We start from the raw sequence: 14,916 nt of genomic DNA on the forward strand, positions 1-14,916 counted from the left end.
GGGCAGTGAAGTGATCCTCGCTGACATCCTAAGCCAGCTACCTAACCCTGACAACAACAAACCAATTGAGCTGGATGGGAGGTGTGACAACCTAAACACAGAGGTCAACAAAGATCAAACCATCTCCACCATCAACTTCTCACAGGAAAAGCAGAAGATGCTACAGATGGAAACTATCAGAGACCCAACCATGAATCTCCTCAAGGAAGTCATGCACCAAGGATGGCCTGACAACATCCGTGATTAATCTACAGGGATCCGCCCATACTGGTCTTTCCGCGATGCACTTGCTGTCGAATCGGCAATTTTATTTAAAGGCAGACAAGTTCTCATCCCAGAAACCATGAGAGAAGACATTCTCCACCAGCTCCACCAAGACCACCAAAGCATTGAAAAAACCCGCCGATTTGCCAGCGAATGCGTGTACTGGATCAATATCAATAAGGACATTGAAAGGATGTGCAGGTCGTGCACACTATGCCAAGAGTACCAGGAAGCACACAGGCACGAGCCACTGCTCCCACACGACATTCCATCCCAGCCTTGGAAACTCATCGCACCCAACATATTTAAAATTGATGGACAACAATACCTACTAACTGTTGACAGATACTCTAAATATCCCATCATCGATGAAATGACATTGCCTATGACAAGCAAAGCAGTGGCAGACAAAATCAAATACTATGCCTCACTTTTTGGATGCCCGGACAAAATTATGTACTCTGGACATGCGTTCCAAAACTTCATAAAATCCTGGGGCATAAGACATGTGACAAGCTCACCTCACTATGCCAGAAGCAATGGCTTTATGGAAAGACATGTGAGACATCTAGTCGATTATAAAGAAGTGCAAAAGGGAGAGAACTGACATCCACCTTGCTCTGCTTCAAGCCAGGGCAATACCAATAGATAGCAAACTCCCTTTGCCAGCCGAAATGCTGTTTGGCAGACCAATATCTACCACTCTACCCAGCCAGTCAGAACCAGACCCTAACCTAACCCTAACCAAACATGAAGACCAACCATGATCAGCACAGCAGAGCCAGACCGCTACCACCACTATATCCAGGCCAATGTGTGCGGATACTCAACAGGATGGATCACACATGGCACCCAGGGACTATCCTCAAAAATGATGAGGGACCCAGTAGTTATATAGTCAAAACGCCTAATGGCGCAAGACTCCATCGCAGCCACACCCACCTGCATGCCATACCTTTCCCAGCAATTAAGAAAGTATGTTTTCAAATCCCTGAACCTGATACCCCACATGATATGACCAAACCAGAGGAAACAAAGACTGAAGACAAAACCAACGAAACCAACACACCTCCACGGGACAAAAGCAGGTATGGCCCACTCCAAACCAAATCTGGCAGAACTATAAGAACACCCTCATGATACAAAGACTGACACCACTCTACAAATCAAGGACATGACCTGTCACAAAAACAAAACAAAAACACACACAAATATACACAATGAACTAAACAGGGGGGACGTTGTAGTAATGCACTAAACCAATTACCTCCCTTTGTATAGGTCCGGATGTAACCTTACCGGCCTAGCTTTCATGCTCAATAAACCAATTTAATCGCTCCTCTGTTCGGCTCTATTTCCTATAAATAGCACTCCAATAAGTAACACTTCACATGCTACCTTGCAAAACCACAGACTACACACTACAAGTGCAAGTAGATACACAGCAAACACTCATACATAAACAACAAGTAGCAAAAAATACAATGACAGACAAACTAAGCCACTGCCAAACCTCACTATAGAACAGCCCGTTAGAGTGAAATGTCACCCACAGATTCTTAATAGTGATTGGAAACCTGGTATCGTCACTGGAAAAGAAGCACCATGCAGCTATGGAGTCAAAGTAAATGGAAAAAATTACAGAAGGAACAGAATTCATATCTGCCAACCGACCACCCACTCAAACTATACACCCATTATACCTCAACATGTTTCCATGCTGTAGCCAGAAGATAACAATGGCCAGGCGAAACCAGTGCTGCAACAGCCTCCAACACATGACGAACAACTTAGCAGGTCTAGCCGTGTTGTTAAATTCCCTATACAACTAAGAAACTATACACAATTAGAAACTGTGAACCTGCAAGTAAAATTTTCCTTTCCTTCAATCTTAATACAAAGATGAAAACACTCAAACACACACACACACACACACACACACACACACACACACACACACACACACACACACACACACACACACACACACACACAAATCAACAAAACACAAGAAACACAACACATTTAAAATGAATAAACAAAAACATGTGTAAGCAAGCACTGACTGCAACTGGTAATTTCAAATTAAACCAACAAAACCTCATTAATGAGGGATGTTATGAAGTATGTAGCATCAGCTTCAACTGAATACAAAACTATGTGTGAAACACATGCAGCTCTGTACGTAGACATCTTCTGGTCAATAAAGCTTCTGGCACTTAAACATACAGCTCCGCCTTTTGTTCTCTCATTGCATTCTGTCCCATTATAATAACAGTTCTATTTTTACGTTTGATGTAAAAAAATTTAACACCTCTGATGTTTGATTAAAAAGAAAACCATCCATGAACATATTTTTATTATAAAGGTTATAATTTTGTTATAACAATTCAAATAGACTGTTTGAATAAAACTTATTTTTATATTTGCTTTAAAAACAAAACAAAGCAAAAAATGCTACATTGTATACAGCTTTGGTTATCAGTACCTTAAAATTTGTCTGATGTCACTTCTGCTGAATGGCTTTGCAAACAAAGAACTGCGACTCTTAACGAAAGATGTATTGTGAAGCAATTTACGGAAACAGAAAAAGATTATTATAGTTTTACTTTGGCTTTTTTTTAATCAAACACCATAAAAAAGTTGTTTTGTTTAATAAAAGAAAAAGAATTATAATAAAATATGCGGTTTGTTGTACAATCCAAAAAGGTACAAGAAAGTGGTAAAAAAAACAAATATGTAACAAATTGTAACGACACGCCACAGATATTAGAATGGCTGGCCAAGGAGTGTTCCAGCTGCATGTACATCTGTTATCTACATCCACGTATATTCTGCGGGTATAAAAACTGAAACTTGCTAATTATCGCGGATGTATTTCAGAGTAGTACCACATGACAGGATGTCTACTTTTCATCCAATTCGCATTCAAAGAAAGCGAATTTCAAAAATATTTTTCTGACAGCTTTCGCTGGAGCCAGTCTGTCACCTATAAAATAGGCACTGCGTGTGAAACCCAATCAGTTAAAGCCAGCCAGCATGCTATAAAGAACATGACTCCATCAAGGTTTGACGTAAAACAAGCAACATAACTTTGCGTGCATCACACACCTAAATCCTCAACATGGAAGTACCAGATCAGCGAGAATTGATTGTTTCCTTTTTGGTTAAAAAAGAAACATTTCTACAAAAATGATATTCTGCCTCAGAGAAAGATTTCTCTCGCCTGCGTTTCACCACATTTTTATTGAAATCCTGATCAGACTCTTTTAAAAATATATATAAAGTCTTAGCTTAGTGACTATACATCAAGTTACAAACATAACATTTATGCACGAACACTTCTTTCAAGAACATTTTCACATTCTTACAAAACATGAACGATTTAATACTTTTTTTTTTGAATTGACACACACATATTAAAATACAACACAAAAATGATTTATTTTTCTTTCTATTGTTAAATAAAAATCATATTATGAACGTTTTAATTCGTCTTGATGCTGATTTTGACACCTTTTAATGTTTTGTTTACGTTGATGAACTAGAAAAACGTTATCTCATTCACCCTTGTTAGACTGACGACAATCCGGTCCCTCGTCATAACAAAATAAATGTTATCAAAGGCAAGATAAGTTACTCCACTATCTATCTTGGAAAATTTTTAGTGTTTTTGCTCATTTTAAAATATTTAATTGATTCAAAGGCATACAGTGTCTCGAGTTATGTGTGAACAAGAAAAATGGCTGCAAATAGGCTTCTAAAATTCAAAGTTTGAAAATGAATTAAACCTTATAAATTATACAAAATACTGTTAGAAATCTACCCAATGTCACGGTAACATTGGATGGGTTTCTAACAGTTTTTTTTTTAACCCATTTTCAAAACTTTGAATTTTATGAGCCAATTCACAACCATTTACGAGGGGCGTGCAATAAGTAATGCCCCTGACCCACTCCCATAGAGTAGAGCAACGAAACTTTGCACAGTTATTAGTCTTTCTCTACATAGGAACCACCCAGAGTTATGCATTTCTCCCATCGTTTGATGCAGCTCTGGAGACCGTTTTTTAGAATATTCCAGGTTGGTCCTCCAACCACGATGTGACACCACAAATCAAGGCTGCATCATCTGGGAAATGCTTTCCTTTCAAAAACAACTTCATGGCTGGGAAGAGGTGAAAGTCAGAGGGTGTAAGGTCAGGAGAGTAGGGAGGATGGGGAGGGATTTCATAACCACACGCCCGTGCTTCTGATCTGGCAACATGTGAGTTGTGGACCGGAGCGTTGTCCTGCAGGAGAAGGGTACCTTTGCTGATCTTGCCTCGCCTCTTGATTTTGATAGCTTCCTTTAATTTCCTCAAAAGTGAAGCATAATAGGCTCCTGTAATTGTGGTACCCTTTGCCGGGAAATCTGTCATCACTACTCCGTCCTGGTCCCAGAAGACTGTGAGCATGACCTTGCCAGTGGAGGGCTGCACCCTTGCCTTCTTTGGAGGTGGTGAGTCCAAGTGCTTCCACTGTATTGACTGGGCTTTGGTCTCTGGATTATAGTGATGGACCCAGGTTTCATCCTGTGTAATCAGTCTTTTGAAAAACTTTAGCTCATCTTCTTAGCACATCTCCAAATTCATCCTCGAGCACTCGACGCGTTCTCGCTTCTGGAATGGTGTGAGCAACCTGGGAATCCATCTGGCAGACACCTTATGCATATGTAAATGGTCATGAATGATAGTTTCCACAGACCCTGTACTAATCTTGATATCTTGGGCTATTTGGCGAATAGTAATGCACCGATCTTCCAAAATGGCAGCCTCAATTTGACGGACAGATGCCTCATCAATGGCAGAAGTGGGGACGACCAGGTCTGGAAGCTGTTTCCACAGAATTCTGGCCATGTTTGAATTCACAATGCCAGCGTTTTACAAGGTCATATGATGGAGGTATTATCACCCTAAGTTCCTTTCATTTCATCAAAAGTCTCCTGTGGTGTGCGTCCTTTCAAATACAAAAATTGGATCACTGCTCGACATTCAACAGGCTCCATTTCACACCTGACTCAGTTCAAACACCTGTAAAACAGAAACCACAATTAGTTCAGAGCTGTAATTTGCCACATAACCCGTAAGGATATAAATCATTGCACATGCAAAATTTCAGCTAGATCAGACAACTGGAAGTGGGTCAGGGGCATTACTTATTGCACACTCCTCATAGATTGTAAAACAACCCAGGAATTTTAAGATTGTTCTAAGGGAGATATGTCTATTTTACTAAGAATTATAAAAAAAAAAAAAAAAAAAATCATTTGGCTTTCAACTACATTTAAATGCAACAAAGTTTTATAACATTAATAATAAAAAATATAAAATGTGACGATATTGTAATTTTTCTAAACCAAATCATTTAGAACAATCGTAAGAAAAAAATTTTTTTCAACTATTTTAGTAAAATAGAATTACTTACTTGGGAAGAATAGGTTATCATTCCGAATAACAGATATTGTTCCAAGCAAAACTGAATAACCTTAAACATCAACTTTTAAAAGTATTTAGTGGGTACTCTGGCGAATTTTGACCAGAGTTTCTTTATCATCTCTACAAAAATATCATTTTACTGAATAAAAAAAAAAAAAATGGCAAGGTACCGTTTTGCTTTGTCACCGGTTTTGGTGGCGTCATGCAGAAAATGAGGGAAGATGCTGTCTATAACCCGATTTTTCTTATTTACTATTGAGATTGATGGAAATTGAAAAAAAATATATTCGGGGAATAATCTGTATTGGATACATTTTTTAACGGACTTGAAGAAGCTTCCTCCACCCCCATTCTATTTTTTATTTTCGGCTTTTTCTAACTTTTTCAGCTGATTATTATCAAATGTATATATTAGGTAGGGCAAAAATGGGTGGGCAAAATAGAGGGACAAAAAGTTTTGAAAGCCGATTTACCATAATTTTTTTTGTAGGTTTCCAACTACTTTTTGAATGTATTTGAAAGATTAGAAACTAAAGTTAATTTCCTAAAGGAAAAAATATTTGTAAACGTGAAAAAAAAAAAAAAAAAAAAAGTTATGAAAAATGTTTTCACGGCGAGCTAACCCATTCAGCTAAATTTTGAAGTTATTGTAAAAATCCTTTAAAAAATAAATATTAGTTTTCTGGGTCTATTTCAAAGATAATTAGTAAAGTCCTAAGGTATTGAATTAAAAAAAAAAGTACCTTGTTTGTGAAAAAATAACTTAAATAGCACTAAAAAAGCAAGTAATTTATCGTTCGCCAAAAACACAACAAATAAAGATTTGTAAACACGATTATAAGTAGGTCCAAAATTTAAGCCAATCGAAACGAAACGCTGTTTCAAAATGAATTCATGACAGTAAAAGGAGGTAGGGGTGTAAGATTTTATATTTCCCCCCCCTAGACGTGCATACCATACATTCCTATTCTGAACGTTTGTATCAATTTTTATCATTTTTTTTAATTTAATTATTTTTGTGTTCCTGTTTTTAAATTATTTTTTTTTTAATTATTGTTCGAGATTATTTAAAAATTATGTTACACCGAAAATTTCACATTCTTGCGAGCAAGGAAATTATTCAAATGTTGCATATAAATTATGCGAAATCTGTAATTTAATAAAAAAGTAAAAATATTTTTGCTATTATAATTTTTTTTGTATGAAAATATTAAATAAACAATGCTTAATTCAATGATAATATCGGTAGTTCGAGAAATTCATTTTTCTTCGAGTTATATCGAATTCATTAATACGGACTTTGGGGTCTTTTTTCGTAATGTTCCTGTCAAAATTTTTTTTTTTTTTTTATTGTTACAAATTACGATGCTTTATTTATATAAAAAAGCAAAAATTAAATTCTTGCGTTTTTTTTTATTTACTACTGAAACCCATAACTTTAGTAAAGTTATTTCTTGTTTAAATAAAATACATTTCCACTCAGATTTAAATAAAAATAATTCGTTCATTATATTCCGCGATCATTGTTTGATAAATACTGAAAATTTCATTAAAATTGGTTAATTTCCTGATTTTGGGTGAATTTTTAAGTAAAGGGAGGGGTCAAAATGTTTATACATTTTGGGCATCGGCATTCATTTTGCCCGTACCTCGTATGTGCATGAATTTTTCCCCCCACTTTTTCGAATCCATAGGGATTGTAAAACAAACCCTAATCTCCAATAACCCGAATATTGCATTTAAAATTGTCGCCGACAAGTAATTTTGATTGTATTAGGACCCTTATCGAATATATTTTCTAATGGTTTTCACTGGTCGCCAAGTCAGGTTTGTATTACTGTACACTAGGGACTGCCAAAATTCACCACAAAATTACCCCACCTATATATAACACGATATAACTTTATTATAAATTAATATTATCAGTATAATTTTGTACCATTTAAAAGAAGGGCAAAATAAACCAGTAATAATTAAAAAAAATTTTTTTCATCAAACGAAAATAACGAAATTGCGAGACGAAAATTGTGTTTACATAAATGGCGCTTTAAAATAACGTTCTCATGTAGTAGACAGTCCAAACGTGGCACGTTTTCACTGAAAACATACCCGTATTTAATAAATCTAGCAAAAATCAACTAATGGTCAGATTTTCGTGAAATTTTCGATACTCATCCATTTTAGAATGAAATTACATATAAAATGCAGTTTTCATAAAATATACAAGGGGAAATATTTTTTAGTGCGTGTTCCCCCCCCCCATATTTATTTTTTCAAAATTCGAACAAAATATATTTAAATCTATCGAAATTTCTTTTTATTATGAAACAGAAGAGTTCAGATAAGTAAAAACTATTTATTTTTTAAAAATTTAAATACACATGTTGAACAAAAATTTACCTTGAAGTTGCAATTAAAAAATTGATATAAACTTAATATTATTATGTTTTTTAATAGCGTTTTTTTTTTCGAATTAATATATATATTAATATATATATATTTTTATATAACATATATATTTTTTCGAATTAATATATATATTAATATATATCAGTTGAATTTCCAAGAAAAAGAACCTTCATAAATATTAATTAATTTTTAAAAGATTAAAACGATGAAAATTCCATTATTTCAAAATGTCCGTTTCAACATAGATTGGTGCAAGTCTATAAATGGTCCACAAGTAATCTTTTTTACAATAAAAATCTTGAAAAATCTTTATAATGTACGTACTTGTAACTGCATGAAGATGTCATATTCCAAAAATCACGTAAATCGATCAAGTATTTTTTTTATTTATTTAAGAAAATCACATATTATCGGACGTTTCATCGAAGAAAAAGCCAGACGCCATCTTGTTTGAGAGATAACGCCACAAACGACCCCTGGCGGAAATATGGGTCAACAAGGGCAGTACATGCAGACCATCGAATATTTTATCAATGAAGTACTTTTTTTTTTTTTTTTTTTTTTTTAAGAAAATCAAATTTTACGATTTTTAGGGATAATAAATAAATAAATTGACTTCTTTTAATACAGAGAATGTAGAAAACACTAGATTTTTTGTTATTTTTGGAACATGACATCTTCATGTAGTGACAAGGACGTACATTATAAAGATTTTTATTGTAAAAAAGATTACTTGTGGACCATTTATAGACTTGCATCCATAGATTTTTAATTGTGTTTAAAAAATTTTTTTTTAAATATTAAGTTTTAATATAAACATTACTCTTGTTAGCTATTTTATCGCCAGATTAAAACCAATTTGAAAATATTATTGCACGAATATTATGCATTTTGTAGCCCCCCCCCTCATATATCGTTTGTCTCTTTTTACCGATCAAAATATGGAACCCCGTAGGTAACCAAATGAACATTCAGTAAAACCGTATTTCATATTTAATATACAAATATTTATAATATTATTAATCGTTAAACTGTGTAAATCTTAAAACTTAACAAAATTTTGACACAGATTAATTATTAATTGCAGTTTGAAGAAGATTAAGGTTTTAAAAAATCATTGGTGCTAATGCAGAGAGTGACCCGGACCGCGCTATTTTTTTAAATCGTATTTCCACATGTAATTAAAGTTTTATATGCTTTTTTATTCAATTGTAAGGTTAAAGTACAAAATAGGTACAAAACACCCTCCCCTCCCCATGTTAAGAATGGCTTTTTTAAATAATAACGTTATTATTTTAGCATGGATCACTCTCTGCGTGAGTACCAAATCATTAAGTCGCTTCTGCTTTTCCATAGTTCGTATTGTTAACACAAATTTGATAACATTTGTTATATATTTGTTTTTTGACAACTTTTTCGAATCTATGTGTACAGTAATACAAACCCGATAAGTCTTTAGTTGGTACTCGAGCTTAGTTTGAAACTCTAGAAAATAGTTAAAAGAAAATTCAATTATACTTACTTTTAAAAGATTACTGGTGTAGTTTAATTGATTGGAAGTCAAAATTCAAGATGGTGGTCAGAAAAGCAGGATCGCAGAAAACTAAAGAAGAAGAAAATTAATATATATATATATATATATATATATATATATATATATATATATATATATATATATATATATATATAGATAGATAGATAGAGAGAGAGAGAGAGAGAGCGCGCTCTTTCGTTAAGATTAACACTTTATTTACAAAGCCGTTCGGCATAATTGACGGCAGACAAATTCTGCGCTGCGTGCGGATGTAATTTATTTTAGATAGGAAATATGACTTATGCAAACAGTCTTTATTTAAACTTGTATTACAAAATTATAATCTTTATAATAAAAATATGTGGTGCAAGTCTATAAACGGGCCACAACAAGTCTTTTTTACAATAAAAATCTGAAAAAAAAAAATCTTCATAATGTACGTACTTGTCACTGCATGAAGATGTCATATTCCAAAAATCATGTAAATCGATCAAATAGTTTTTTTTTTTTTTCAGAATATCAAATATTATCGGACGTTTTATCGAAGCTTTGCCACACGCCATCTTATTTGAGAGATAACGGCACTAACGACCCCTGGCGGAAATATGGGTGAACAAGGGCAGCCCGGCAGACCATGCACACCATTGCATATTTTTAGTTTTTTTTTTTTCTTAATAAATTAACTTATTTAATACATAAATAAATAAATTGACTTCTTTTAATAAAGACAATAAGCGAACATGACAAATTTAGATGAAAATATACAAGATAAATCAATCAAGTACTTTTTTTTTAAGAAACTCAAATTTTACGATTTTTAGGGATAATAAATAAATAAATTGACTTCTTTTAATAAAGAGAATGCGAAAACACTAGTTGTTTCCCCCCCTCTGAAAACAGACTTTAATAAGCGAACATGACCAACTTAGATGAAAATATACAAGATAAATCAATCAAGTACTTTTTTTTTTTTTTTTTTTGAAGAAAATCAAATATTACGATTTTTAGGGATTTTGTCAGGCATTCTTCGTTGTGGGGAGATAACCAGTGACAACTTTAATCGTTCCAGCACTTATTAAAGTCTGTTTTCAGACGAAAAAAAAAAAAAAACTATTAAAAGAAGTCAATTTATTTATTTATTAAATGTATTAAAAGAGGTCAATTTATTTATTAAATTTATTAAAAGAAGTCAATTTATTTATTTATTAAATAAGTTAATAAGTTACGTACGCAATGGTCATGCCGAAAATAGTAATATATCCAAAATTACGAAAAACAATCACATAGAAAGTTAATTAATTTTTACAGAAAATTAGGTAAAATCACATTTTTCTTAGACATTTTAAAGTAGGCGGTAGAGACATGCATATAATATGGACAACAAACACGGATGCTAGGGACAAGATTCATATCGTAGTTTATTCTCGATAATGGCTATATTGCAGACACCTCACACCAAGGTGAGTTATGCCGGCCAAGGGAGGTAAGTAGGGGAAGTGTGTACCTCTACTAGGAGAGTTACACCTAAAGGGGGGGGTATTGTTTATACACGTGTATAATTAGGAGGGAAGGACTTCACTCATAAGGGAAAGACAACAAGACACAGTAGTTAGCCTCGATAAGCGACGTACCTTTATTGGGTCCGCCATGACAGTCCCTTTACCTCTCTCTTTCCTGGAGAGCTCGGGTTAAGGGTACATAACTCAGTGTTATGTTTACATGTTATTTTTATTTATTTATTTATTTATTTTTTTTTTTTAAGTCTTTTTTATTATTATCATTATTATTATTATTATTACCACTATTATTATTATTATCATCATCCAAGCTGGAAGTCCTTAAATCTAGACGGTAATCGTCTGTTACGGATAGGTCTAGACCTAGCTTCAGATCTTTCATTCTGCCCTGTATCTGTCATTTCCAGGGGTTCATTCTTTATTTGAGTACCTGGTGTGGAAGGTGGGGTTGGTGTTATTTGTATTTGAGGGTGTTGTTGGCTGTCTGGGCATACTGGGTTTGAGTTTGTAGGTGACTGTGGGGGATGGATCCTGATTCTGTTTGGTAGGTCATCTGGTAGGGTGTCATCATGAGCCAGGTTGCGGCTATCCGTGCTTATTTTGCAAAGGTAACGGCGGTTTCGGAGTGTGGTTCTTCTGCTGCCATCAACTAATACACAGTATTGTCTGTGGGGGAGAGTTTCAACAATCGTGCCGGTGTTATCCCAGCGCAGTGGTTTGTGTCCATGTTGGTTTTGAATTGACACATGTTCCCCAATTCTTAGTGGGTTGAGTTGTTGCCTGTTTTCAGTGTGTTTCATGTTGTTGAGGAAACGCAGGTTAATGGCCCTCTTGCGCATGTCGGCGAGTTCCAACCATTCACGGCGAAATTTTGTGGGGTTTGGTAAGTGGTCATTCAGGGGACAAGCGAATAGAAGTTCTGATGGTGACGCACCTATGTCAGGTGGTGGTGTGTTGCGATGGAGTAGCAGTGCTTTTGCCGCTTCATCCATATCCAGTGAACCATTGGGGCTAACATTTGTTGTTAATATCCTCTTCATATGCTTGACAGCTGCCTCAGCTCTGCCATTGCTTTGTGGACAATATGCCAACGAGACTCGGAGGGATATGCCCCATGTTTTGAGAAATGTCCTCCACTCATCAGAGTTGTATGAGGGTTCACCGTCACAAGCAATTTCCTCCGGCACACCATAATTCACAAAATACCTGCGTAAGATGTTGCATACTGTGGAGATCCTGGCGTCTTGTTGCATTGAAGATACCTCTGTCCAACCTGAATATCTGTCAGCATATATCATATATTTCCGTCCCGCCATGTTGAAAATATCTGTTACTGTCGACTGGAAAGGGTATTCTGGGTGGACAGGTTCCATTGCAGGTTCTTTATGGTTTGATGGGGCAATTTCGTTACAGCGCTTGCACTGATTGCGCTTTTCCTGCAATTGTGCTCCCATACCAGGCCAAAAAAAACGTTGTCTGGCGTTGCTTCTCATACTGTTGATCCCCTGGTGGCCAACATGGAGTTGGTCGATGAGTTCGCGACGTAGGTTTTTTGGAATTAATATGCGGCTTTCCTTGAATACTAGAGACTGAACTGTGTATAGGTCGCTTCGCATATTCTAAAACTCTTTAATATTTGGCTGTAGAAGATCCTTGTGTTCAGGGAATCCTTGTTCTATTGTTTCCACGAGGTTCATGTATTAGTGATCCATCGCGGCTTCTTGCTGTATGCGCACCATCTTGATAGGAGATGTTTCTTGGTTGTATCGGGATTCTATTCCAGCTTGCAACGCTTCTTCCATGCTATCCAATTCCGCTGCTGCGACCTTGGTGGTATGTGTAGGGATACGGGACATGGCATTTGCTCCACCATTGGCGTCGCCTGGTATTGATATGACCCTGAACTGGTACATCAGGGTCTGCTCTCTGATATCTAAAATCCTGGGATTTTTTATTTCGTCCAAGCTACGATCATTGAATATCGGCACAAGGGGTTTGTGATCAATAGCAAGTATCAGGTGGGGGCAGCCTAAAACAAACATTTTGCAGCTTTCCAATCCAAACTTTATAGCTAAAGCTTCCCCTTCAATTGGTGCATACCGGTTCTCAGCAGGTCTAGTGAATTGGGAGCCAGCATATACAACTTTCCAATGTCCTGGCCCACAACAGTGGTCCATTGTGGACGGGCATGCACAATGTTTTTGGAGTAGGGTAAATCCTATTCCTGTTCGACTCCAGTCTGTAGTCAGACATGTTGGGCGATTTATTTCGAATGTTCGAACGCCATCCCGGATGTTTTCTAGGATTGTTTCCTTGGATTGCTGGAAGAGTTGTTCCAATGTATCGTCCCAGTAAAACCTGCTGTTATGTTTCAGTAGTTCTCTGAAGGGTGACATGATGGGTGCTTGGGCAAACGCATATGAAACTTGGTTAATCAAACCAAAGAAAGATCTAACTCCTGTAATGTTTGTCGGTGATGGGAAGTTTCTGATGCCCTCAAGTAATTTTTGAGATGGTTTGTACCCTGTTAAACTGATGTCGAAGCCAGCAAACTCTACATTGTCTTTTGCGAATTGGAATTTTTCTGGGTTAAATACTATTTCATTTTCAGCACATCGTATGATGTATCTAACGGTGTGCCAAAAGGATAGTGCCATATCATCATCCCACAAGATAGAGTCGTCCACACAGCGAGCAACACGAGGGAAACCTTCTGTAATGGTGTCGAATCTCTTTGTGTAACCATCATTGGACACTTGGAAACCTTGGGGGGCTCGCAAATACCTGTATCTGCCCCATTCTGTTATGAAAGTGGTGGCATCCCGTGCCTTTACAGCTAGAGGAACACTGTGATATCCGTTCCAGGCATCCAGAATAGTTTTCTTTTTTCCTGGGGGTATCGTATTGACAAGATTGAATGGGGAGGGTGTGTGGTGTGTTTCTCGTCTTGTCATTGCATTTAAATTTTGGAGGTCGACCGTTCTACGTGGGCTGCCATCTTTTTTGGGCACGGTGATCATTCTTGAACACCATGTCGTTGGTGTCCCTGCTGGCACTGGTTCAATGATGTTCAGTGCTACGTCTGCATCAAGCTGGGATTTGACAGCTTCTTTCCAGTGGTGAGGGACAGGGATTGGTTTGTGAACAGCCTTAGGTTGGTGGTTGTCGAGGAATGTGATAGTAAACGGTTCTCCGGTCATGGTCTGCAATTTCTGGTGTGTACATGTATTAAATACACTGCTGGCAAAATAGCATTTGATCCAGCTCTCTATCTCTCCTCGATATTCCGGTGTGGCAGGAAACGGGAGCTTGTCTGGCAGTGGTGGGCATGGTGATCTGTATGGGCATCCGCATGGGGCTAATATTCGGTCAGTTGGTTTGTGGTCCATCTTCGTTGTAGCTACCAGACTATTAATTTGTGCTGGAAAGTCGTTGTTGATAATTTTGAGTTTTTTCAGGGCCGTTTGTGATATATACAGGCCCTTAACCCTTGGGCTGATGTATATCACCTCCGAACATGTTGCCTTACCGAGTGACATCGTGGCAATTAAGGCCCCCTTAATGGGCAGGTTGTCATCATTAACGGCACGTAACCGATGTCTGGTGCGCAGCAGATGTTCAGAAGTGCACCCCAGATTGTTCAATAAGTCCACACCAGCTGTACTTGTCTGAGCTCCTTTGTCTGCCAAAGCGAGCAATTGGACGGGTTGGTGTTT

At 36.5% G+C, this 14,916-nt stretch overlaps 1 protein-coding gene across 2 annotated transcripts in view; it reads right to left on the reverse strand.

Moving 5' to 3' along the window:
• The window catches only part of LOC145287707 (uncharacterized), a 68,741-nt gene that overhangs the window by 28,886 nt on the left and 24,939 nt on the right, over window positions 1-14,916 (reverse strand). For both annotated transcript variants that reach the window (XM_080135461.1, XM_080135462.1), the window contains exon 2: window positions 9,672-9,752. The gene's annotated coding sequence lies outside the window, so the exon portion shown is untranslated. The remainder of the gene's footprint in view (window positions 1-9,671; window positions 9,753-14,916) is intronic.

Source organism: Euprymna scolopes, chromosome 11 (genome assembly GCF_053919585.1).
Source record: "Euprymna scolopes isolate OS-2025 chromosome 11, ASM5391958v1, whole genome shotgun sequence".
In the NCBI taxonomy this organism is placed as follows: Eukaryota; Metazoa; Mollusca; class Cephalopoda; order Sepiida; family Sepiolidae; genus Euprymna; species Euprymna scolopes.